Source organism: Acipenser ruthenus, chromosome 7 (assembly GCF_902713425.1).
Source record: "Acipenser ruthenus chromosome 7, fAciRut3.2 maternal haplotype, whole genome shotgun sequence".
Lineage (NCBI taxonomy): Eukaryota > Metazoa > Chordata > Actinopteri > Acipenseriformes > Acipenseridae > Acipenser > Acipenser ruthenus.
The window spans coordinates 27,314,682-27,337,939 of NC_081195.1; the positions used below are offsets into that span (position 1 = coordinate 27,314,682).

Here is a 23,258-nt window from a genome sequence, read left to right on the forward strand (position 1 = left end):
ATTTGTACCCTTAAACTACAATGAAGAAACAAAAAATCACAAAGCTTTTTCTGAAATAAATAAAGAAAGCCACCATGGATGTATGTGTGCGGTGCCCGGTAATCCTATGTGCCCTGTCTTGAGTTTTAAAAATGACTTTAACAAAAAAAAAAAAACCTTGATGCTGGCAGTTTCTTCTTTCATCCATGCTAAATCCCCTTATGTCACTCAAATCAGTGTTTCTCCACCCTGGTTCTGGGGACCCCCTGTGTCTGCTGGTTTTCATGCCAACTGAGCTCTCAGTTACTTAACGAGACCCTTAATTAAACGGATAATTTGCTTAATTAGACCTTTTTACTTGTTTTCATATCTTAAACAGTAGCAGAGTTCAAGTTACTTATAAGGTGTTACAGCTAACTTGAAATCTGAAACAACAATGCTTTGGGGATATGACTGCACACGGTCCAGACTGATACTGTCTGTAGGCAGTGCTCCACACCGCTGCAAGCTGCGTGCTGCTCTGGTTGTGTGACTGCATGTGATCCAGACTGATACTGTCTGTAGGCAGTGCTCCACACCGCTGCAAGCTGCGTGCTGCTCTGGTTGTGTGACTGCACGCGGTCCAGACTGATACTGTCTGTAGGCAGTGCTCCACACCGCTGCAAGCTGCGTGCTGCTCTGGTTGTGTGACTGCACACGGTCCAGACTGATACTGTCTGTAGGCAGTGCTCCACACCGCTGCAAGCTGCGTGCTGCTCTGGTTGTGTGACTGCACGTGATCCAGACTGATACTGTCTGTAGGCAGTGCTCCACACCGCTGCAAGCTGCGTGCTGCTCTGGTTGTGTGACTGCACGCGGTCCAGACTGATACTGTCTGTAGGCAGTGCTCCACACCGCTGCAAGCTGTGCGCTGCTCTGGTTGTGTGACTGCACGCGGTCCAGACTGATACTGTCTGTAGGCAGTGCTCCACACCGCTCCAAGCTGCGTGCTGCTCTGGTTGTGTGACTGCACACGGTCCAGACTGATACTGTCTGTAGGCAGTGCTCCACACCGCTGCAAGCTGCGTGCTGCTCTGGTTGTGTGACTGCATGTGATCCAGACTGATACTGTCTGTAGGCAGTGCTCCACACCGCTGCAAGCTGCACGCTGCTCTGGTTGTGTGACTGCACGCGGTCCAGACTGATACTGTCTGTAGGCAGTGCTCCACACCGCTGCAAGCTGCGTGCTGCTCTGGTTGTGTGACTGCACGTGGTCCAGACTGATACTGTCTGTAGGCAGTGCTCCACACCGCTGCAAGCTGCGTGCTGCTCTGGTTGTGTGACTGCACGCGGTCCAGACTGATACTGTCTGTAGGCAGTGCTCCACACCGCTGCAAGCTGCGTGCTGCTCTGGTTGTGTGACTGCACGTGATCCAGACTGATACTGTCTGTCGGCAGTGCTCCACACCGCTGCAAGCTGCGTGCTGCTCTGGTTGTGTGACTGCACGCGGTCCAGACTAGACACCCGGCCTGGTAACCTCGGTGCTTACGCCCCTGGTGCTCGGTGCCTTCAGTGCTCGACGCTCCGGCACCCTCGGTGCTCAACACTCGGTGCTTCAATACCCTCGGTGCTTGGACGCTCCCTGCATCAGTGCTGTCGGTGCATAGGCATCTTGGAGCCTCGACACCTCAATGCTTCGATACACTTGGTGCTTGGACGCTCCCTGCATCAGTGCTGTTGGTGCATAGGCACCTTGGAGCCTCGACACCTCAATGCTTCGATACACTTGATGCTTGGACGCTCCCTGCATCAGTGCCATCGGTGCATAGGCACCTTGGAACCTCGACACCTCAGTGCTTCGATGCCCTCTCTCGGTGCCCTCGGTGCTCAACACTCGGTTCTTCAGTGCCCTCGGTGCTTGGACGCTCCCCTGCATCAGTGCCATCGGTGCATCGGCACCTGAGAGCCTCGGTGTTTCGACACCCTCGGTGCTCCAGAACCTCAACTGTGCTCAAAAGATTATGACAACCAATCAGAGCGGGGATTTTCCTTATACTACTAGGTTGGTGCCGGCGATATACTTCACAGTGTAGTTGCATTCAGTTATGGCTAAAATAAATAAACGAAAAATTGATATTGAGCATTGACGGAAATATACTGCTTTATTGAAGACGGAGGATTGAATATATGTTTAATTTGTAATGGGAAAGTTGCAGTGCCAAAGGAATTCTACTTGAAGAGGCACTACAACACTAAACATTCCAGTTTTAATGAATACACAGGAGAACCACACAGGAGAACTACGCACACAAACATGCAGATCTTAAATGACAGTTATCTGCCCAGCAAAACGTCTTCCAGAAGGTGCAGAAAGAATCAAAAACTGTAATGGAGGTAAGCTATGAAATTGCTTCATTGCAAAGACATATAGGCCTTTCACCGATGGAGATTTTGTGAAAGACTGCTTATTAATAGCATGTGAAAAACTATGTCCTACTGAAGCTCTGAACTTTAAAAAAATCTTGAATCGTGTGACCGTGCAGCGCCGTGTGTCAGCTAAAAGATGTGGCAAAAAAGTTTGTGTACTTTTCTCCCTGGCAGCAGAAGAAACTACTGACTGCTCAGACACAGCTCAGATGGCAATTTTTGTGCGTGGTGTGACCAATGAGTTTGAGGTTTACGAAGAACTAGCAGGACTGACATCACTTCATGGCGAACAACTGGCATTGACCTGTTTAACAGTCTCCACGAAAAAATGGAGTCTGTAGGTTTTGAATGGCAAACGCTAGTTGGCATTTCAACAGATGGTGCACTGTCAATGACAGGGGAGCGTAATCGAATGATCGCACGTCTCAAGCAGCACCTGGGTGATAGAGAGGAGCAGCCCATCCAGTATCACTGCATTATACATCAGCAAAATCTGTGAGGGAAAGATTTGGGTTTCCAACATGTGATGAATGTTGTCTCCACGGTCAACTTCATAAAATCTCGTGGACTCAACCACTGTCAATTTCAAACGTATTTAGAAGAAATTGATGCTGAGTACAGTGATGTACTTTATCATACAGAAGTCAGGTGGCTCAGCAGGGGTAAAGTTTTGAAAAGGTTTGTGGCACTGCTGCCAGAGATTCAATCTTTTTTGATAGAGAAAGAAAGACCTGTGACCATACTGGAGGATGCTAAGTAGCTTTGTGATCTTGCTTTCCTTGCTGACCTTACTGCCCATCTTAATGATCTCAATGTTCAGCTTCAGTGTGTGACCTCGCCAGCCAAATCACGTCTTTTCAGACGAAACTGAAACGGTTCTGTGCGCAACTGCAGCGAGGTGATTTCTCTCACTTTCCTAGCAGTGGAATCAAGTATTAAACTTGAATTTATCAATGCTCTGACTCACTTCGCAGTAAATACCGCAAAGGAAATCTGCTCAATTTCTACCATTGCCTTGATTCTGAACCTGCCACAGAGAGCCATGACGTTTGCTTGTCTTTTTGGCAGTACGTTCATTTGGGAGCATGCCTTTTCTCCACTGAGTCTCAACAAATCAAAGCAACGCAATCGGATTACGGAAAATAATCTTGAAGCAGTTATGCGCCTGGCAACGTCGAAAATAAAACCTGACATTCTGAAATTGGTCTCTGTGGAAGGGTGGTGGGCAATTCATTGACACACACGGGAGACAGAAAGTTTAACTGAAAACATCGCACTGGTGCCCAGTTTTATTATTTTCTGTGATTTCTTTTATCCTGCAGAGGGCGCTGTTGTCTGTGGCCTGAATACCGGCAACGGTAAACAGGACCACAGTAATACCAATACTTGTAAACAGTTAATACTGGCGCACTCACAGATGCTCTGAAATAATAACAAAAGGTGAAAGAAAAGGGAAAATAAAACACAATAATAAAACTACAAAATAAAGGTGCTGCTTATGCAGTGCCCCCACTGCCGCTAAGCCGATCAGCTCGGGTCTCCGTCCTACACTGGGGTGGCCAAGGTTCCCCTTCTACTCACACACGTTCCCTCGGATACATAACAATTTATTTTATGTATTATTTTCTTTCTCTAGGCTGGCTGTCTTCCTCAGCCGTGCTTGCCTATTTTGTCCTCTCACTCCAACCACTGGCGGACCACCAAGGAGGACTTCAGTCCCCGGGGGGTCGCACCTTTTGACTGTTGACCTGGGCAAACAGGCACTTGCTATCCATCCGGGCTGTTCATCTCCCGGGAGTGGTGAATTGGGCGTAGGACCTCCTCTCCAGGGAAGGTCCTCACCTGTCAGAATGGCGACTCCACCCTCAGTTGGTAGAGTGCATTTGGGAATGGTTCGAGAGGGTCGGAGTCGATCTCTTTGCCATGGTAGAGACTCATTGCCCCCTATGGTTCCCCCTCCACCACTGCGACGGTCCACTAGGCATTGACGTCCTGGCGTACGAGTGGCCCAGAATACTTTTATACACATTCCCGCCAATACCAATAAAGTTCGGAGAAGAGGCCCAGGACAATCTGGTTTGCAAATCTTTGGCAGCTGCTGCAAGGTCAGGCCTGGGAAATCCCGTTGCGCATGGATCTCCTCAGTCAGGGGAGAGGAATCTCTCTGGCACCCAGAACCGGGCAGACTCCAACTGTGGCCCCTGAATGGGATCGTCTGTCCGCCTTAGGACTCTCAGACACGGTCGTCAGTACACTGCAGAATGTTAGGGCCTCCTCCGCAAGGGCACTGTATGCCTACAAGTGGAGGTATTTTCAAAAATGGTTTTTGACTAGAGGTCATGATCCCATCTATTGCCCTATAGCAACTATTTTACAGTTTCCCTGTTTGAGCCCATACATTCCATAGAGCTGAAGTATTTCTCTATGAAGACAGCCTTTTTGTTAGCCATCACCTCCGCTAAGCGGGTTAGTGAGCTACAGTCAGTGCACAGCTCCTGTATGCATGTTTGGCATGATGGAAACAGGGTGTTGTTACACACAAATCCCGCTTTCCTCCCTAAGGTGGTTACGACTTTCCACTTGAATCAATCACTGGAACTAGAGGCTTCCCACCCCCCTCCTTTTTCTTCGGAGGAGGATCGGAGATTGAATTTCCCCTGCCTAGTGCGGGCATTGAGATGTTATGTGGATAGGATGAGAGCTCTGTGTCAGTCTGACCAGCTCTTCGTCTGTCATGGTGAAAGGACCCGAGGTCAAGCCCTCTCGAAACAGCGGCTGTCTCACTGGATTGTGGACACAGTTTCGACTGCATATACTAATGCCGGCCTACCCCCACCTGGGAGGGTGGCCGCACACTCTACCAGAGGAGTGGCTACGTCATGGGCCCTCTTTAGAGGTGCCTCATTGACTTATATCTGTACTGTGGCTAGCTGGGCTACTCCGCATACATTCACCAGGTTCTGCCGACTCAATGTGGTAGATCCCTCTATACCTTCATTAGGCACAAGGGTCTTTGAGGTTGCACGCTCGCCACACTAAGATTAGTTTGGTGGTAGCAAGACGCTCACGCTTCCTCATGAAGGCTCTGATATACTTTCTCAAAAGTATTGCTGCTGGTCGTCTTTGAATTGAAAGGGAATGGTTATGGGTGTAAGCCCACTTCCCTTAAAGAGAAGATGACCAATATACCTTGCGAGGTCGCATCACTCGCATTCGCGGGTTCGATGCAAAAGAGAACGTAATCTCCACGGAGATCTCAACGTAATCTTACGTCATTTCAAGATTTGATCAATGGACAGGTGGGATTGAAAGGTAGTGAAGGCAGAGAAAAACAAAGCAGATGTGTGTTTCAGGAGATATGAAGAAACAAGAGAAGATACATTTAATAAACCATAACAATAAAGTATGTCAAGACTGAGAAAAAGGTAATGTAGCCTTATTCTGAATGTATGTTCTGTATTAATTCAATGATAGTTTTTTTTCATAAAATATCCTCCATACCCGGTTGCACATATGAAAATAAATAACATGTGAGTGTATAATAGGATATCATACAAACAACAGTGGCAAACATGACACGGCTGTGAGTGATACCGGCAAAGCATGACCCCTCAGGGTGCTTGACTCTTTAACTTCAACACATACATACAATATCATAGCTTCTGCATTCGATATCTTCGGAGCACTTTCTCTTCTGTTAGGTCTAAACAGGTGGTTTATTTTAGACAGAGCCTGTTTGAAATTGGTTCCCATCTCCACTCTTTGAAACAGTCAGAAAGTTAAAACCTTGCCACAAAAGCGCTCCCCGACGGTCGGAAAAGCTTTGATATTCAGGGTAAGGGTGTCCCCAGGACCGAGTTTGAGAAGCCCTGCTCTAAACCAATGGGAGTGAATCACCTGACTTCAATGATGCCTTGCTTATCACTGGAATAAATAAAAATGAATGTTGAAAAACTCCAGTTTAATGTTTACAACAAATAAGTGTTTGTTTTAAAAAAAGAAAATTACAATAAGTCGTGCCTCCAACCCAACTACAGCCGTACGTCTGTGCAGCACAACGCACGGCTCTGCGTGTACTCCCTGACATTAGATATAACAGCGCTTTCTGAAGCAAAATAACACCACCACCACAAAAAAAAGCTTATTTTCAAATCAATATTCCACTTATTTTCTTAGTTAAACGAGACACTGTGTCACGTATCAAGGGTTTATTGTGTTCATGAAAGTGCTCAGTAGCATCACAGTTTCAATGGCTGCCTGACTTCCTGCACTTTCGCCTGATTGTTTTCGCCTAACCCTCAGAAGCAGAAACAACTGTACATTATAACAAAGATCATCAGAAACAACTGTACATTATAACAAAGACCATCAGAAACAACTGTACATTATAACAAAGATCATCAGAAACAACTGTACATTATAACAGACCAGCAGAAACAACTGTACATTATAACAAAGACCATCAGAAACAACTGTACATTATAACAAGGACTAGCAGAAAGAACTGTACATTATAACCGACCAGCAGAAAGAACTGTACATTATAACAGACCAGCAGAAACAACTGTACATTATAACAGACCAGCAGAAACAACTGTACATTATAACAAGGACTAGCAGAAAGAACTGTACATTATAACAGACCAGCAGAAACAACTGTACATTATAACAAGGACTAGCAGAAACAACTGTACATTATAACAAGGACTAGCAGAAACAACTGTACATTATAACAAGGACTAGCAGAAAGAACTGTACATTATAACAGACCAGCAGAAACAACTGTACATTATAACAGACCAGCAGAAACAACTGTACATTATGTGGAGTACCACAGGGATCAGTATTAGGTCCTCTGCTATTCCTAATCTACATTAATGAATTAGATTCTGGTATAGTAAGCAAACTCGTTAAATTTGCAGACGACACAAAAATAGGAGGAGTGGCAAACACTGTTGCAGCAGCAAAGGTCATTCAAAATGACAGCATTCAGAACTGGGCAGACACATGGCAAATGACATTTAATAGAGAAAAGTGTAAAGTATTGCATGCAGGCAATAAAAATGTGCATTATAAATATCATATGGGAGATAGTGAAATTGAAGAAGGGAACTATGAAAAAGACCTAGGAGTTTATGTTGACTCAGAAATGTCTTCATCTAGACAATGTGGGGAAGCTATAAAAAAGGCCAACAAGATATATTGTGAGGAGTGTTGAATTTAAATCAAGGAAAGTAATGTTAAAACTTTACAATGCATTAGTAAGATCTCACCTAGAATATTGTGTTCAGTTCTGGTCACCTCGTTACAAAAAGGATATTGCTGCTCTAGAAAGAGTGCAAAGAAGAGCAACCAGAATTATCCCGGGTTTAAAAGGCATGTCGTATGCAGACAGGCTAAAAGAATTGAATCTATTCAGTCTTGAACAAAGAAGACTACGCAGTGATCTGATTCAAACATTCAAAATCCTAAAAGGTATAGACAATGTCAACCCAGGGGACTTTTTTGACCTGAAAAAAGAAACAAGGACCTGGGGTCACAAATGGAGATTAGATAAAGGGGCATTCAGAACAGAAAATAGGAGGCACTTTTTTACACAGAGAATTGTGAGGGTCTGGAACCAACTCCCCAGTAATGTTGTTGAAGCTGACACGCTGGGATCCTTCAAGAAGCTGCTTGGTGAGATTCTGGGATTAATAAGCTACTAACAACCAAACGAGCAAGATGGGCTGAATGGCCCCCTCTCGTTTGTAAACTTTCTTATGTTCTTATTATAAGAGACCAGCAGAAACAACTGTACATTATAACAAAGACCAGCAGAAACAACTATACATTATAACAGACCAGCAGAAACAACTGTACATTATAACAGACAAGCAGAAACCAGTACACACAATCTCAGTAATTTGGCCATGAGGATGCGTTTGTGCATCAGTAAGTGTTTTGACAGCCCAGGATAACCTCATTATAATCACAATATCAAAACACTACTGTTACACAACGTGAATGAAAAGGGTTTCATTACTATAGCTCATGATATGTTACTGCTACATTATACAAAAAAAACAACATGTTACATGTTTTAATATTATTCTTTAAGAATCCAAATAACATTAAGTACAATCCCCACACAAGAGTTCCAAATCTGATCAGCTGAGTTTGAGAATGAAGACAAACACCACAAGGCTGTGCTGCTGCTGTGCTGAGGGAGTGGGGAGGCGTGCAATACCTGCAGTTCACATAATGGCCAGCAGAGGGAGGTAAAGCACCAGCTCAGCCACCAAACCTGGCATTTTACTGCCAGAGCTGAAGATGCTGGTTTCCACTTTCTCTTGCTGATTTAAACAAGGGCAGCATGCAGATCAAACGAATTGACCCCCCTGTGAGAGAATGCTTCAGGCTTTACACTGCAAACTGAGAAAGATCAAAGAGTGAGAGGGGAGAGGGTGAGGGAGAGGGAGAGAGGGAGAGGGGTACAGATGAAGGGGTGGGGGAAGGGGGTGGGGGAAGAAGAGAGTGAGTGGAGGGAGAGAGTTTTGAAATACCATGGATTTTCATGTAGAGCTGATCTACGTCATGGTCATCAGCTTGGTCATCACACTGATAGATAGATTTAAAATGCACAGAAATGGATACTGTGTAATAATACGAGGGAGCCATTCTGTATACTATTGTGTATATTGTATTGTGTATACTGTGTATAGTGTGAACAAACACTACAGCAAAACAAAACAAGAAGGAAAGAAGCTCTCTGAGATGTGCAGTAGAGAAGAGAGAGGAAAGGAGAAGAGGAGAGAAGAGAGGAGAGAAGAGCAGAGAAGATAGGAGAGGAAGAGAAGAGAGAAGAGGAGAGGAGAAAGAAAAGAGGAGAAAGAGAAGAGAGAAGAGAGGAAGAGAGAAGGGAAGAGGAGAGAAGAGAGGAGAGAAGAGAAGAGAGGAGATAAGAGAGAAGAGAGAAGAGAGAAGAGAGGAGAGGAAGAGAAGAGGAGAGGAGAGGAGAGAAGAGAGAAGAGAGAAGAGAGGAAAGGAAGAGAAGAGAGAAGGGGAGAGGAGAGGAAGAGAAGAGGAGAGAAAAGAGCGGATAGGAGAAAAGAAGAGAAGAGGAGAGGAAGAGAAGAGAGGAAGAGAAGAGAAGAGAAGAGAAAAGAAGAGAAGAGAGAAGAGGAAGAGAAGAGAGAAGAGGAGAGAAGAGGAGAAAGAGAGGAGAGAGGAAAGGAGGAGAGAAGAGAAGAGGAGAGGAAGAGAAGAGAGGAGAAGAGAGTAGAAAGAAAAGAGGAGAAAGAGAGGAGAGAAGAGAGGAAGAGGAGAGAGGAGAGGAGAGAAGAGAGGAAGATAAGAGAAGAGGAGAGGAGAGAAGAGAAGAGGAGAGGAAGAGAAGAGGAAGAGAAGAGGAAGAAAAGAGTGAAGATAAGAGAAGAGAGGAGAGAAGATAAGAGAGGAGAGGAGAGGAAGAGAAGAGAGAAGATAAGAGAGAAGAGAGGAGAGGAAGAGAAGAGAGAAGAGAGGAGGAGAGAAGAGAGAGGAAGAGAAGAGAAGAGAAGAGGAGAGAAGAGAAGAGAAGAGAAGAGAGAAGAGGAGAGAAGAGAGGAAGAGAAGGGAAGAGGAAACAAGAGGAGAGGAGAGGAAGAGAAGAGGAAAGAGAGAAGAGGAGAAAATAGAAGAGAAGAGGAGAGAAGAGAGGAGAAGAGAGGAAGAAAGAAGAGGAGAGGAGATGAGAGGAAGAGAAGAGGAAAGAGAGAAGAAGAGAGGAAAAAGAGAAGAGAGAAGAGGAGAGAAGAGAAAAGAAGAGGAGAGGAGAGAAGAGGAGAGGAGAGGAGATGAAGAGAAGAGGAAAGAAAAGAGAGGAGAGAAGAGAGGAGAGAGGAGGAGAGGAAGAGAAGAAAGAAGGAGAGGAAAAGAAGAGAAGAGAAGAGGAGAGGAAGAGAGAAGAGAAAAGGAAAGAGAAGAAAAGAGGAGAGAGAAGAGAGAAAAGAGATGAGAGGAGAAGAGAAGAGAGCTGGTGACCTCAGCTATGTTAAGAAGAGGAAGAAGGAGGTCAGTGTGTAGTAAGTAGTATAATTGGAGCTCTCCAGCAGGGGCAGGCATGGAGGAAAGGGGACGGTCACTTCCTGGGGCAATGAGGAAAAAGGAGGCAGGAAGCAGAGCATGCACATAGTCCAGAGAGGAGAGGAGGAGAGTGTGAGCAAACTGAGACAGAGACAGAGACTGAGACTGAGACTGAGACAGAGAGACTGGGACGGGTACAGATAAAGAAATAGAGAGAGAGAGACTGAAAAAGGAAGGAGGAAGCAGGACTGTTCTGACCGGCCGTCTACCTTCAAGACAACACAGGTAAGACTGATGAGAGAGGGAGGGTTAGGGGGTAGTGAGAGAGACTGGGATGGTTTGGACTCTGTTTGGGGGGGGAGCAGGAGAGAGACTGTGATGGTTTGCTGTGTTGGGGGGTGTAGTGGAAGAGAGACTGGGATGGTTTGCTGTGTTGGGGGGTGTAGTGGAAGACAGACTGGGATGGTTTGCTCTGTTTGGGGATAATGGGAGAGAGACTGGGATGGTTTGCTGTGTTGGGGGGGTGTACTGGGAGAGAGACCGGGATGGGTTGCTGTGTTGGGGGGTGTAATGAGAGAGACTGGGATGGTTTGCTGTGTTGGGGGGGGGTGTACTGGGAGAGAGACTGGGATGGGTTGCTGTGTTGGGGGGTGTAATGAGAGAAAGGCTGGGATGGTTTGCTGTGTTGGGGGGGTGTACTGGGAGAGAGACTGGGATGGGTTGCTGTGTTGGGGGGGTGTAATGAGAGAAAGGCTGGGATGGTTTGCTGTGTTGGGGGTGTGTACTGGGAGAGAGACTGCGATGGGTTGCTGTGTTGGGGGGTGTAATGAGAGAAAGGCTGGGATGGTTTGCTGTGTTGGGGGGGTGTACTGGGAGAGAGACTGGGATGGGTTGCTGTGTTGGGGGGTGTAATGAGAGAGAGGCTGGGATGGTTTGCTGTGTTGGGGGTGTAATGGGAGAGAGACTGGGATGGTTTCTGGGCTTTGTGCTGTTAACGACACGGAGGCTGTTGCTCTCTGCTCTACACCCCCTGTGTTAAAGTCCAGTGGGAGTCCTTGTACTGACCTCTCTGCCGACTGCAGGTCATGCTGCTTTGGATTCAGTGTTTCAACAAAGCAAAGGAAACATCAGTGTGCTCCGAATATCTACTTGCCTGTCTGTCTGTCTGTCTGTCTGTCTGCCTGTCTGCCTAGCTGTCTGTCTGTCTGTCTACCTGCCTGCCTGTCTCTCTCAGCCTATGATGTCAGACCATGGTTTTATACGAGGAAGACTTATAACAGTGTGTGTGTGTTTGGGTCGGTGTGTGTTTGTTTGGGTCGGTGTGTGTTTGGGTCTGTGTGTGTTTGTTTGGGTCGGTGTGTGTGTTTGTTTGGGTCGGTGTTTGTTTGGGTCTGTGTGTGTGTTTGTTTGGGTCTGTGTGTGTTTGTTTGGGTCGGTGTGTGTTTGGGTCGGTGTGTGTTTGTTTGGGTTGGTGTGTGTTTGTTTGGGTCTGTGTGTGTTTGTTTGGGTCTGTGTGTGTTTGTTTGAGTCTGTGTGTGTGTGTTTGGGTCTGTGTGTGTTTGTTTGGGTCGGTGTGTATTTGTTTGGGTCGGTGTGTGTTTGTTTGGGTCTGTGTGTGTTTGTTTGGGTCTGTGTGTGTTTGTTTGGGTCGGTGTGTGTTTGTTTGGGTCGGTGTGTGTTTGTTTGGGTCGGTGTGTGTGTGTTTGAGTCGGTGTGTGTTTGTTTGGGTCGGTGTGTGTTTGTTTGGGTCGGTGTGTGTTTGTTTGGGTCGGTGTGTGTTTGAGTCGGTGTGCGTTTGTTTGGGTCGGTGTGTGTTTGTTTGGGTCGGTGTGTGTTTGTTTGGGTCGGTGTGTGTTTGTTTGGGTCGGTGTGTGTGTGTTTGAGTCGTGTGTGTTTGTTTGGGTCGGTGTGTGTTTGGGTCGGTGTGTGTTTGTTTGAGTCGGTGTGTGTTTGTTTGGGTCGTGTGTGTGTTTGTTTGGGTCGGTGTGTGTTTGTTTGGGTCGGTGTGTGTTTGTTTGGGTCGGTGTGTGTTTGAGTCGGTGTGTGTTTGTTTGAGTCGGTGTGTGTTTGTTTGGGTCGGTGTGTGTTTGTTTGGGTCGGTGTGTGTTTGTTTGGGTCTGTGTGTGTTTGTTTGGGTCGGTGTGTGTTTGTTTGGGTCGGTGTGTGTTTGTTTGGGTCGGTGTGTGTTTGTTTGGGTCGGTGTGTGTTTGTTTGAGTCGGTGTGTGTTTGTTTGAGTCGGTGTGTGTTTGTTTGGGTCGGTGTGTGTTTGTTTGGGTCGGTGTGTGTTTGTTTGAGTCGGTGTGTGTTTGTTTGAGTCGGTGTGTGTTTGTTTGAGTCGGTGTGTGTTTGTTTGGGTCGGTGTGTGTTTGTTTGGGTCGGTGTGTGTTTGTTTGAGTCTGTGTGTGTTTGTTTGGGTCGGTGTGTGTTTGTTTGAGTCTGTGTGTGTTTGTTTGGGTCTGTGTGTGTTTGTTTGAGTCGGTGTGTGTTTGTTTGAGTCGGTGTGTGTTTATTTGGCTCGGTGTGTGTTTGTTTGGGTCGGTGTGTGTTTGTTTGAGTCGGTGTGTGTTTGTTTGGGTCGGTGTGTGTTTGTTTGGGTCTGTGTGTGTTTGTTTGGGTCGGTGTGTGTTTGTTTGGGTCGGTGTGTGTTTGTTTGGGTCGGTGTGTGTTTGGGTCGGTGTGTGTTTGTTTGGGTTGGTGTGTGTTTGTTTGAGTCTGTGTGTGTTTGTTTGGGTCGGTGTGTGTTTGTTTGGGTCGGTGTGTGTTTGTTTGGGTCGGTGTGTGTTTGAGTCGGTGTGTGTTTGTTTGAGTCGGTGTGTGTTTGTTTGGGTCGGTGTGTGTTTGTTTGGGTCGGTGTGTGTTTGTTTGGGTCTGTGTGTGTTTGTTTGGGTCGATGTGTGTTTGTTTGGGTCGGTGTGTGTTTGTTTGGGTCGGTGTGTGTGTGTTTGAGTCGGTGTGTGTTTGTTTGGGTCGGTGTGTGTTTGGGTCGGTGTGTGTTTGTTTGGGTCGGTGTGTGTTTGTTTGAGTCGGTGTGTGTTTGTTTGGGTCGGTGTGTGTTAGTTTGGGTCTGTGTGTGTTTGTTTGGGTCTGTGTGTGTTTGTTTGGGTCGGTGTGTGTTTGTTTGGGTCGGTGTGTGTTTGTTTGGGTCGGTGTGTGTGTGTTTGAGTCGGTGTGTGTTTGTTTGGGTCGGTGTGTGTTTGGGTCGGTGTGTGTTTGTTTGGGTCGGTGTGTGTTTGTTTGAGTCGGTGTGTGTTTGTTTGGGTCAGTGTGTGTTTGTTTGGGTCGGTGTGTGTTTGTTTGGGTCGGTGTGTGTTTGTTTGGGTCGGTGTGTGTTTGTTTGGGTCGGTGTGTGTTTGTTTGAGTCGGTGTGTGTTTGTTTGGGTCTGTGTGTGTTTGTTTGGGTCGGTGTGTGTTTGTTTGGGTCGGTGTGTGTTTGAGTCGGTGTGTGTTTGTTTGAGTCGGTGTGTGTTTGTTTGGGTCGGTGTGTGTTTGTTTGGGTCGGTGTGTGTTTGTTTGGGTCGGTGTGTGTTTGTTTGAGTCGGTGTGTGTTTGTTTGGGTCGGTGTGTGTTTGTTTGGGTTGGTGTGTGTTTGTTTGGGTCGGTGTTTGTTTGGGTCTGTGTGTGTGTTTGTTTGGGTTGGTGTGTGTTTGTTTGGGTCGGTGTGTGTTTGTTTGGGTCTGTGTGTGTTTGTTTGGGTCTGTGTGTGTTTGTTTTGGTTGGTGTGTGTTTGTTTGGGTCTGTGTGTGTTTGTTTGGGTCGGTGTGTGTTTGTTTGAGTCGGTGTGTGTTTGTTTGGGTCGGTGTGTGTTTGTTTGGGTCGGTGTGTGTTTGTTTGAGTCGTGTGTGTTTGTTTGGGTCTGTGTGTGTTTGTTTGAGTCTGTGTGTGTGTGTTTGGGTCTGTGTGTGTTTGTTTGGGTCGGTGTGTGTTTGTTTGGGTCGGTGTGTTTGTTTGGGTCTGTGTGTGTTTGTTTGGGTCGGTGTGTGTTTGTTTGGGTTGGTGTGTGTTTGTTTGGGTCGGTGTGTGTTTGTTTGGGTCGGTGTGTTTTTTGGTCGGTGTGTGTTTGTTTGGGTCTGTGTGTGTTTGTTTGGGTCGGTGTGTGTTTGTTTGAGTCGGTGTGTGTTTGTTTGGGTCGGTGTGTGTTTGTTTGAGTCGGTGTGTGTTTGTTTGAGTCGGTGTGTGTTTGTTTGGGTCGGTGTGTGTTTGTTTGAGTCTGTGTGTGTTTGTTTGGGTCGGTGTGTGTTTGTTTGGGTCGGTGTGTGTTTGTTTGGGTCTGTGTGTGTTTGTTTGAGTCGGTGTGTGTTTGTTTGAGTCGGTGTGTGTTTATTTGGCTCGGTGTGTGTTTGTTTGGGTCAATGCTGTACCTGTGCAGAAGAGCCAGCATGCTTACTGGTGTTTAGCCAGCTGGAGAGTCAGTACCTGTATGATTGAGCCTCTCCTTTACTCATCAAACTGCAGCACATACTGGAAAAACAAGCTCCTGTTATTACTCCAAACATTCAGTCTGTGTAATGTAAACATGGCCCCTGTACATAGGATAGGGGAAAATGACACTGTGCACGTTTGCCTGCTTGACTTTCTTCTTTTTCCAATAACACTGATAAAGGCACAAGAGCCCAAACGCTGGTCTGCTTGACTCAGTTTAGTTTCTGTAACACTGATGAAGGCACGAGAGCCCAAATGCTGGTCTGCTTGACTCGGTTTAGTTTCTGTAAAACTGATGAAGGCACAAGAGCCCAAACGCTGGTCTGCTTGACTCGTTTTAGTTTCTGTAACACTGATGAAGGCACTAGAGCCCAAACGCTGGTCTGCTTGACTCAGTTTAGTTTCTGTAACACTGATGAAGGCACGAGAGCCCAAATGCTGGTCTGCTTGACTCGGTTTAGTTTCTGTAACACCGATGAAGGCACAAGAGCCCAAACGCTGGTCTGCTTGACTCAGTTTCTGCTAGTTTCAGTAACACTGATGAAGGCACTAGAGTACAAATGCTTGTCTGCTTGACTCAGTTCTTCTGTGCTTTACAGTGCCTCCCTGTGTTTCACTGTGCTTTATTACACTTTGCTGTGCTTTTACTGTGGGAAACCTTCATAAAGGGAATTCTATTCATTTCCCACAGTAAAAGCATAGGGAAGCATTGTAAAGCATAGAGAGGTCTGGTAAAGCATAGGGAAGCATTGTAAAGCACAGAGAGGTCTGGTAAAGCATAGGGAAGCATTGTAAAGCACAGAGAGGTCTGGTAAAGCATAGGGAAGCATTGTAAAGCACAGAGAGGTCTGGTAAAGCATAGGGAAGCATTGTAAAGCATAGAGAGGTCTGGTAAAGCATAGGGAAGCATTGTAAAGCACAGAGAGGTCTGGTAAAGCATAGGGAAGCATTGTAAAGCATAGAGAGGTCTGGTAAAGCATAGGGAAGCATTGTAAAGCACAGAGAGGTCTGGTAAAGCATAGGGAAGCATTGTAAAGCACAGAGAGGTCTGGTAAAGCATAGGGAAGCATTGTAAAGCATAGAGAGGTCTGGTAAAGTATAGGGAAGCATTGTAAAGCACATATAGGTCTGGTAAAGCATGGGGAAGCATTGTAAAGCACAGAGAGGTCTGGTAAAGCATAGGGAAGCGTTGTAAAGCACAGAGAGGTCTGGTAAAGCATAGGGAAGCATTGTAAAGCACAGAGAGGTCTGGTAAAGCATAGGGAAGCATTGTAAAGCACAGAGAGGTCTGGTAAAGCATAGGGAAGCATTGTAAAGCACAGAGAGGTCTGGGAAAGCATAGGGAAACATTGTAAAGCACAGAGAGGTCTGGTAAAGCATAGGGAAGCATTGTAAAGCACAGAGAGGTCTGGTAAAGCATAGGGAAGCGTTGTAAAGCACAGAGAGGTCTGGTAAAGCATAGGGAAGCATTGTAAAGCATAGAGAGGTCTGGTAAAGCATAGGGAAGCATTGTAAAGCACAGAGAGGTCTGGTAAAGCATAGGGAAGCATTGTAAAGCACAGAGAGGTCTGGTAAAGCATAGGGAAGCATTGTAAAGCACAGAGAGGTCTGGTAAAGCATAGGGAAGCGTTGTAAAGCACAGAGAGGTCTGGTAAAGCATAGGGAAGCATTGTAAAGCATAGAGAGGTCTGGTAAAGCATAGGGAAGCATTGTAAAGCACAGAGAGGTCTGGTAAAGCATAGGGAAGCATTGTAAAGCACAGAGAGGTCTGGTAAAGCATAGGGAAGCATTGTAAAGCATAGAGAGGTCTGGTAAAGTATAGGGAAGCATTGTAAAGCACAGATAGGTCTGGTAAAGCATGGGGAAGCATTGTAAAGCACAGAGAGGTCTGGTAAAGCATAGGGAAGCGTTGTAAAGCACAGAGAGGTCTGGTAAAGCATAGGGAAGCATTGTAAAGCACAGAGAGGTCTGGTAAAGCATAGGGAAGCATTGTAAAGCACAGAGAGGTCTGGTAAAGCATAGGGAAGCATTGTAAAGCACAGAGAGGTCTGGGAAAGCATAGGGAAACATTGTAAAGCACAGAGAGGTCTGGTAAAGCATAGGGAAGCATTGTAAAGCACAGAGAGGTCTGGTAAAGCATAGGGAAGCGTTGTAAAGCACAGAGAGGTCTAATAAAGCATAGGGAAGCATTGTAAAGCACAGAGAGGTCTGGTAAAGCATAGGGAAGCATTGTAAAGCACAGAGAGGTCTGGTAAAGCATAGGGAAGCATTGTAAAGCACAGAGAGGTCTGGGAAAGCATAGGGAAGCATTGTAAAGCACAGAGAGGTCTGGTAAAGCATAGGGAAGCATTGTAAAGCACAGAGAGGTCTGGTAAAGCATAGGGAAGCATTGTAAAGCACAGAGAGGTATGATAAAGCATATTAATAATAACATAAAAACATGATTAACTAATACTTAAAAGCACAGCAAAGTGTGATAAAGACCCAGTGAAAGCATGGGGAAGCATTGCAAAGCACAGAGAGGTATGGTAAAGCATATTAATAAATATGGAAAACCAGGATAAACTATGGGAAAAGCATGGAGGCCACTGCAAAAATACGATGCAAATTTACCATGGTAAAGTTTTATAAGGGTGAAGTCGACTGCCCCTACAATAGCAGCCTTGGAAAGAGGAGGGGCTTTGAGCAGAGCAACGTCTCCAGCACTGTGCAGGAGGCTCTGCTGGTTCTCTGCGATTCAGAGCAGCTCAGCGGACTTGCTGGGAAGTTGGATTTTTTTAAATTAATTAAATACTGTACCTCGAAGTAAACTTTTCTCCATTTCCTGTTCTCAAGGTCAAACAACACAGGTCTTTGTGATCTCAGCGTTTTCATTCTTTGGAAATCAAAGGGTTAACTGTCTGACACAAACACTGAGTGAGACACACTGAGACACACTCACACAGACACAGACACAGACAAACACACACACTGAGACACAGACACTGAGACACGCACTGAGACACACACACTCACATACATACACACACACTGAGACACCGGTACTGCTGAGTGCTGTCGTTGCAGCGGTTCCTCGGTTCGCGGGTCAGTGCTTTCCGTGCCGGTCCAGTGGATCTCTCAGCACTTGTTTGTTCTCGGCTCCCTGGGCGCTTTGTGAGCGCGGGCGGGGGAGGGATGACCTTGGGGAAAGTCAAAGCTGTTCGCCTATATCAGGGTTCAAACTGCGGGACACGGAGGAGGGCGCAGCACGGTCTCTCTCAGGACTGAAGTAAACGGGTTTCTGGGGCATTGGAAATCAGTTAACCATGGAGGCACTAGGTAGGGTATTTTTAATTTTTTTTTTTTTAATAATTCGGAGTGTTTTTATCAGTTGTTATAAGTAAAAGTCTGCTGTCTTTGTTAGCTGTTTATTTGAATTTGTAAAACGCAGCCCATAGCTGCCGGGAGTTTACAGGTGAAGTTTTCTCAGGCTGTTCATCCATAACTATGCATTAAACAAGCTGCGCATCTTGGAGGAAATAATGGTAATACGTTCACTGAAAAAAGTTTCGACTAGAAGTCTTTTTCAATGTAAGACTTATTAAGTATCTTCAGTATTAATATATACTTAGCAAGTACTTCTATTCGAAACGTTTGTCATTAAAACTATTCGGGTTATTTCACTATTTTTAAACGTAGTACGATTCAGTGTTTGGTTGTTATGGCAGTGTCAGAGTCGTTTAAATGTAAGTACCGGTAAAATGACTTCCCGTTGAATTTGTGTAAAGAAGGCATCGGGGTACAGCGAGGTGTTCAAACCCTGTCTGTCCCTGCTTGTTCGTGTGAATTAGTGGATGTTAGTGTTCGAGCGGGTGAAGTGTATGGATGCGGTACTTCATTTGAATGTAATGGTAAATCACATGCTTGTACGAAATGCAATTCAATTTGAATCACATTAACCTGTTATACAGTGTTAGGTATTTAACACGGCTTCACCTCAGTGTGTGTGTGTGTCTGTGTGTGTACTATGTGTGTGTGTGTGTGTGTGTGTGTGTCTTGGTGTGTGTGTGTCAGTTTGTGTATGTGTCAGTGTGTGTATCTCATTGTGTGTGTCAGTTTGTGCGTGTGTCAGTGTGTGTTTGTGTGTTTATGTCAGTGTGTCTTATTGTGTGTGTGTCTCAGTGTGTGTGTGCATGTCTGTGTGTGTGTGTGTGTGTCAGTGTGTGTGTGTGTCTCAGTGTGTGTGCTCATGTAGTCTCAGTGTGTGTGTGTGTGTGTGCTCATGTAGTCTCAGTGTGTATGTATGTGTGTGTGTGTGTGTGCTCATGTAGTCTCAGTGTGTGTGTTTATGTGTGTGTGCTCATGTAGTCTCAGTGTTTGAGTGTGTGTGTGTGTGCTCATGTAGTCTCAGTGTGTGTGTTTGTGTGTGTGTGCTCATGTAGTCTCTGTGTGTGTGTGTGTGTGTGCTCATGTAGTCTGTGTGTGTGTGTGTGTGTGTGCTCATGTAGTCTCAGTGTGTGTGTGTGTGTGCTCATGTAGTCTCAGTGTGTGTGTGTGTGTGTGTGCTCATGTAGTCTCAGTGTGTGTGTGTGTGTTTGTGTGTGTGTGCTCATGTAGTCTCAGTGTGTGTGTTTGTGTGTGTGTGTGCTCATGTAGTCTCAGTGTTTGTGTGTGTGTGTGTGTGCTCATGTAGTCTCAGTGTGTGTGTTTGTGTGTGTGTGCTCATGTAGTCTCTGTGTGTGTGTGTGTGTGTGTGCTCATGTAGTCTGTGTGTGTGTGTGTGTGCTCATGTAGTCTCAGTGTGTGTGTGTGTGCTCATGTAGTCTCAGTGTGTGTGTGTGTGTGTGTGTGTGCTCATGTAGTCTCAGTGTGTGTGTGTGTGTGTGCTCATGTAGTCTTAGTGTGTGTGTGTGTGTGTGTGTGTGTGTGCTCATGTAGTCTCAGTGTGTGTGTGTGTGCTCATGTAGTCTCAGTGTGTGTGTGTGTGTGTGTGTGCTCATGTAGTCTCAGTGTGTGTGTGTGTGCTCATGTAGTCTCAGTGTGTGTGTGTGTGTGTGTGCTCATGTAGTCTCAGTGTGTGTGTGTGTGTGTGTGTGTGTGTGTGTGCTCATGTAGTCTCAGTGTGTGTGTGTGTGTGTGCTCATGTAGTCTCAGTGTGTGTGTGTGTGTGTGTGTGTGCTCATGTAGTCTCAGTGTGTGTGTGTGTGAGCTCATGTAGTCTCAGTGTGTGTGTGTGTGTTTGTGTGTGTGTGCTTATGTAGTCTCAGTGTGTGTGTTTGTGTGTGTGTGCTCATGTAGTCTCAGTGTGTGTGTGTGTGTGTGTGCTCATGTAGTCTCAGTGTGTGTGTGTGTGTGCTCATGTAGTCTCAGTGTGTGTGTGTGTGTGTGTGTGTGCTCATGTAGTCTCAGTGTGTGTGTGTGTGTGTGTGCTCATGTAGTCTCAGTGTGTGTGTTTGTGTGTGTGTGTGTGCTCATGTAGTCTCAGTGTGTGTGTATGTGTGTGTTTGTGTGTGTGTGTGTGTGTGTGTATGTGTGTGTGCTCATGTAGTCTCAGTGTGTGTGTGTATGTGTGTGTGTGTGTGTGTGTGTGTGTATGTGTGTGTGCTCATGTAGTCTCAGTGTGTGTGTGTATGTGTGTGTGTGTGTGTGTGCTCATGTAGTCTCAGTGTGTGTGTGTGTGTGTGTGTGTGTATGTGTGTGTGCTCATGTAGTCTCAGTGTGTGTGTGTATGTGTGTGTGTGTGTGTGTGTGTGTATGTGTGTGTGCTCATGTAGTCTCAGTGTGTGTATGTGTGTGTGTGCTCATGTAGTCTCAGTGTGTGTGTGTATGTGTGTGTGTGTGTGTGTGTGTGTATGTGTGTGTGCTCATGTAGTCTCAGTGTGTGTATGTGTGTGTGTGTGTGTGTGTGCTCATGTAGTCTCAGTGTATGTGTGTGTGTGTGTGTGTGTGCTCATGTAGTCTCAGTGTGTGTATGTGTGTGTGTGTGTGTGTGTGCTCATGTAGTCTCAGTGTGTGTGTGTGTGTGTGTGTGTGTGTGTGCTCATGTAGTCTCAGTGTGTGTGTGTGTGTGTGTATGTGTGTGTGTGTGTGTGCTCATGTAGTCTCAGTGTGTGTGTGTGTGTGTGTGTGTGTGTGCTCATGTAGTCTCAGTGTGTGTGTGTGTGTGTGTGTGTGTGTGTGTGTGTGTGTGTGTGTGTGTGTGTGTGTGTGCAGGCAGGGTTATAGTGCTTGCTGGGTCAGAAAAAGTCTCCATAAGGAAGGAAAGTCTGACAAAACCTACCTTATGAGGACACAGACCAAGTCCTTGTCGTGTTTAAACAGATATTAAACAGTCATTATTGTTTTTTAAAACAAACTAAAAGTGCCCAAATATTTTGTTTGTTGTTGACTTTCACCCTGTGTGGAGTTTTGTTTGAGTGGAGTTAGGAATAGTAAATAAAAATATAGTGAGAGTCAATGCAAAGTCCTCATAAACACTATAAACAAACACGTGTGCGTGTCAGTGTGTGTGAGAGAGAGACTGTGTGTATGTGTCACCCTTATAAAAGTTCCCCACAGTAAATCCATAGCAAAGTGTAATAAAGCACAGGAAATCCATAGCAAAGTGTAATAAAGCACAGGAAATCCATAGCAAAGTGTAATAAAGCACAGGAAATCCATAGCAAAGTGTAATAAAGCACAGGAAATGCATAGTAAAGCCCAGAGACATATGGTGAAGCACCTTAAAAAACACAGCAAACCAGGGTAGACTACGGTAAATACACAGTATAACACTTGAAAAAAAAACATGAGAGGAATCTGAGATTACTGTGATAAACTCTTATAGGAGAGGAATCTGAGATTACTGTGATAAACTCTTATAGGAGAGGAATCTGAGATTACTGTGATAAACTCTTATAGGAGAGGAATCTGAGATTACTGTGATAAACTCTTATAGGAGAGGAATCTGAGATTACTGTGATAAACTCTTATAGGAGAGGAATCTGAGATTACTGTGATAAACTCTTATAGGAGAGGAATCTGAGATTACTGTGATAAACTCTTATAGGAGAGGAATCTGAGATTACTGTGATGAACTCTTATAGGAGAGGAATCTGAGATTACTGTGATAAACTCTTATAGGAGAGGAATCTGAGATTACTGTGATAAACTCTTATAGGAGAGGAATCTGAGATTACTGTGGTAAACTCTTATAGGAGAGGAATCTGAGAATCTGCCTGCATTGCCATTGTAGATGATTTGTGAGAGGCTAGTTAAATATGTTTTAGAAAACTCTCTTGACCTATCACCTCTCCTCTCTACCTCCCAGCTGACTGGATGTTGCAGTACTTCCTGTTCTAAGGATTTCCTATAATATCAGGGGTTTCCCAGAAGCATGGCTCTCTGACAATCTCACTCCTTCCTTCAACCTCTCATTGCCTGTCTGAACATCTCAACCCTCTCTCTCAACCTCTCACTGCCTCTCTCAACTTCCCAACCCTCTCTCAGCCTCCCACTGCCTCTCTCAACATCTCAACCCTCTCTGTCAACCTCACACTGTCTCGCTCAACATCTCAACCCTTTCTCTCAACCTCTCACTGCCTCTCTCAACATGTCAACCCTCTCCCTCAACCTCTCACTGCCTCTCTGAACATCTCAACCCTCTCTCTCAACATCTCATTGTCACTCTCAACATTTCAACCCTCTCTCTCAACATGTCAACCCTCTACCTCAACCTCTCACTGCCTCTCTGAACATATCAACCCTTTCTCTAAACCTCTCACTGCCTCTTCTGAACATCTCAATCCTCTCTCTCAACCTCTCACTGCCTCTCTAAACATCTCAACCCTCTCCCTCAACCTCTCACTGCCTCTCAACATCTCAACCCTCTCTCTCAACCTCTCACTGCCTCTCAACATCTCAACCCTCTCTCTCAACCTCTCACGGTCTCTCTCAACATCTCAACCCTCTCTCTCAACCTCTCACTGCCTCTCAACATCTCAACCCTCTCTCTCAACCTCTCACGGTCTCTCTCAACATCTCAACCCTCTCTCTCAACCTCTCACTGCCTCTCAACATCTCAACCCTCTCTCTCAACCTCTCACGGTCTCTCTCAACCTCTCACTGCCTCTAAACATCTCAACCCTCTCTCTCAACCTCTCACTGCCTCTCTCAGGCTTTATTGGCATGACAAAATAAATTATGTTTTGCCAAAGCATTTAAACAACAAACATGAACACAACTCATCAATACAAACAGATAACCCCCCTCCCCTCTCCCCCTATATGCCCCCCTCCCCTATACAACCCCACTCCTCCTATACGACCCCCCCTTATACGCCCCTCCATCTCTCACTCTCTCAAACTCTCTCCCTCTCTCAATCTCTCCCTTACTCCTTCCCCCTCTCAGTGCCTCTCTCAGCCTCTCTCTCACTTCCTCTCTTCCTGT

The 23,258-nt window shown here is 45.8% G+C and overlaps 1 protein-coding gene across 3 annotated transcripts in view; it reads left to right on the top strand.

Annotated features, from left to right (window-relative positions):
* Positions 1-10,578: 10,578 nt before the first annotated feature.
* LOC117415023 (tumor necrosis factor alpha-induced protein 2-like) overlaps positions 10,579-23,258 on the top strand; it is a 35,214-nt gene continuing 22,534 nt past the window's right edge. For 2 of the 3 annotated variants that reach the window (XM_059026732.1, XM_059026734.1), the window contains exon 1: positions 17,591-18,170. The gene's annotated coding sequence lies outside the window, so the exon portion shown is untranslated. Of the gene's footprint in view, positions 10,718-17,590; positions 18,171-23,258 lie in introns of those variants that run through there. The other variant, XM_059026733.1, reaches the window with a different exon arrangement.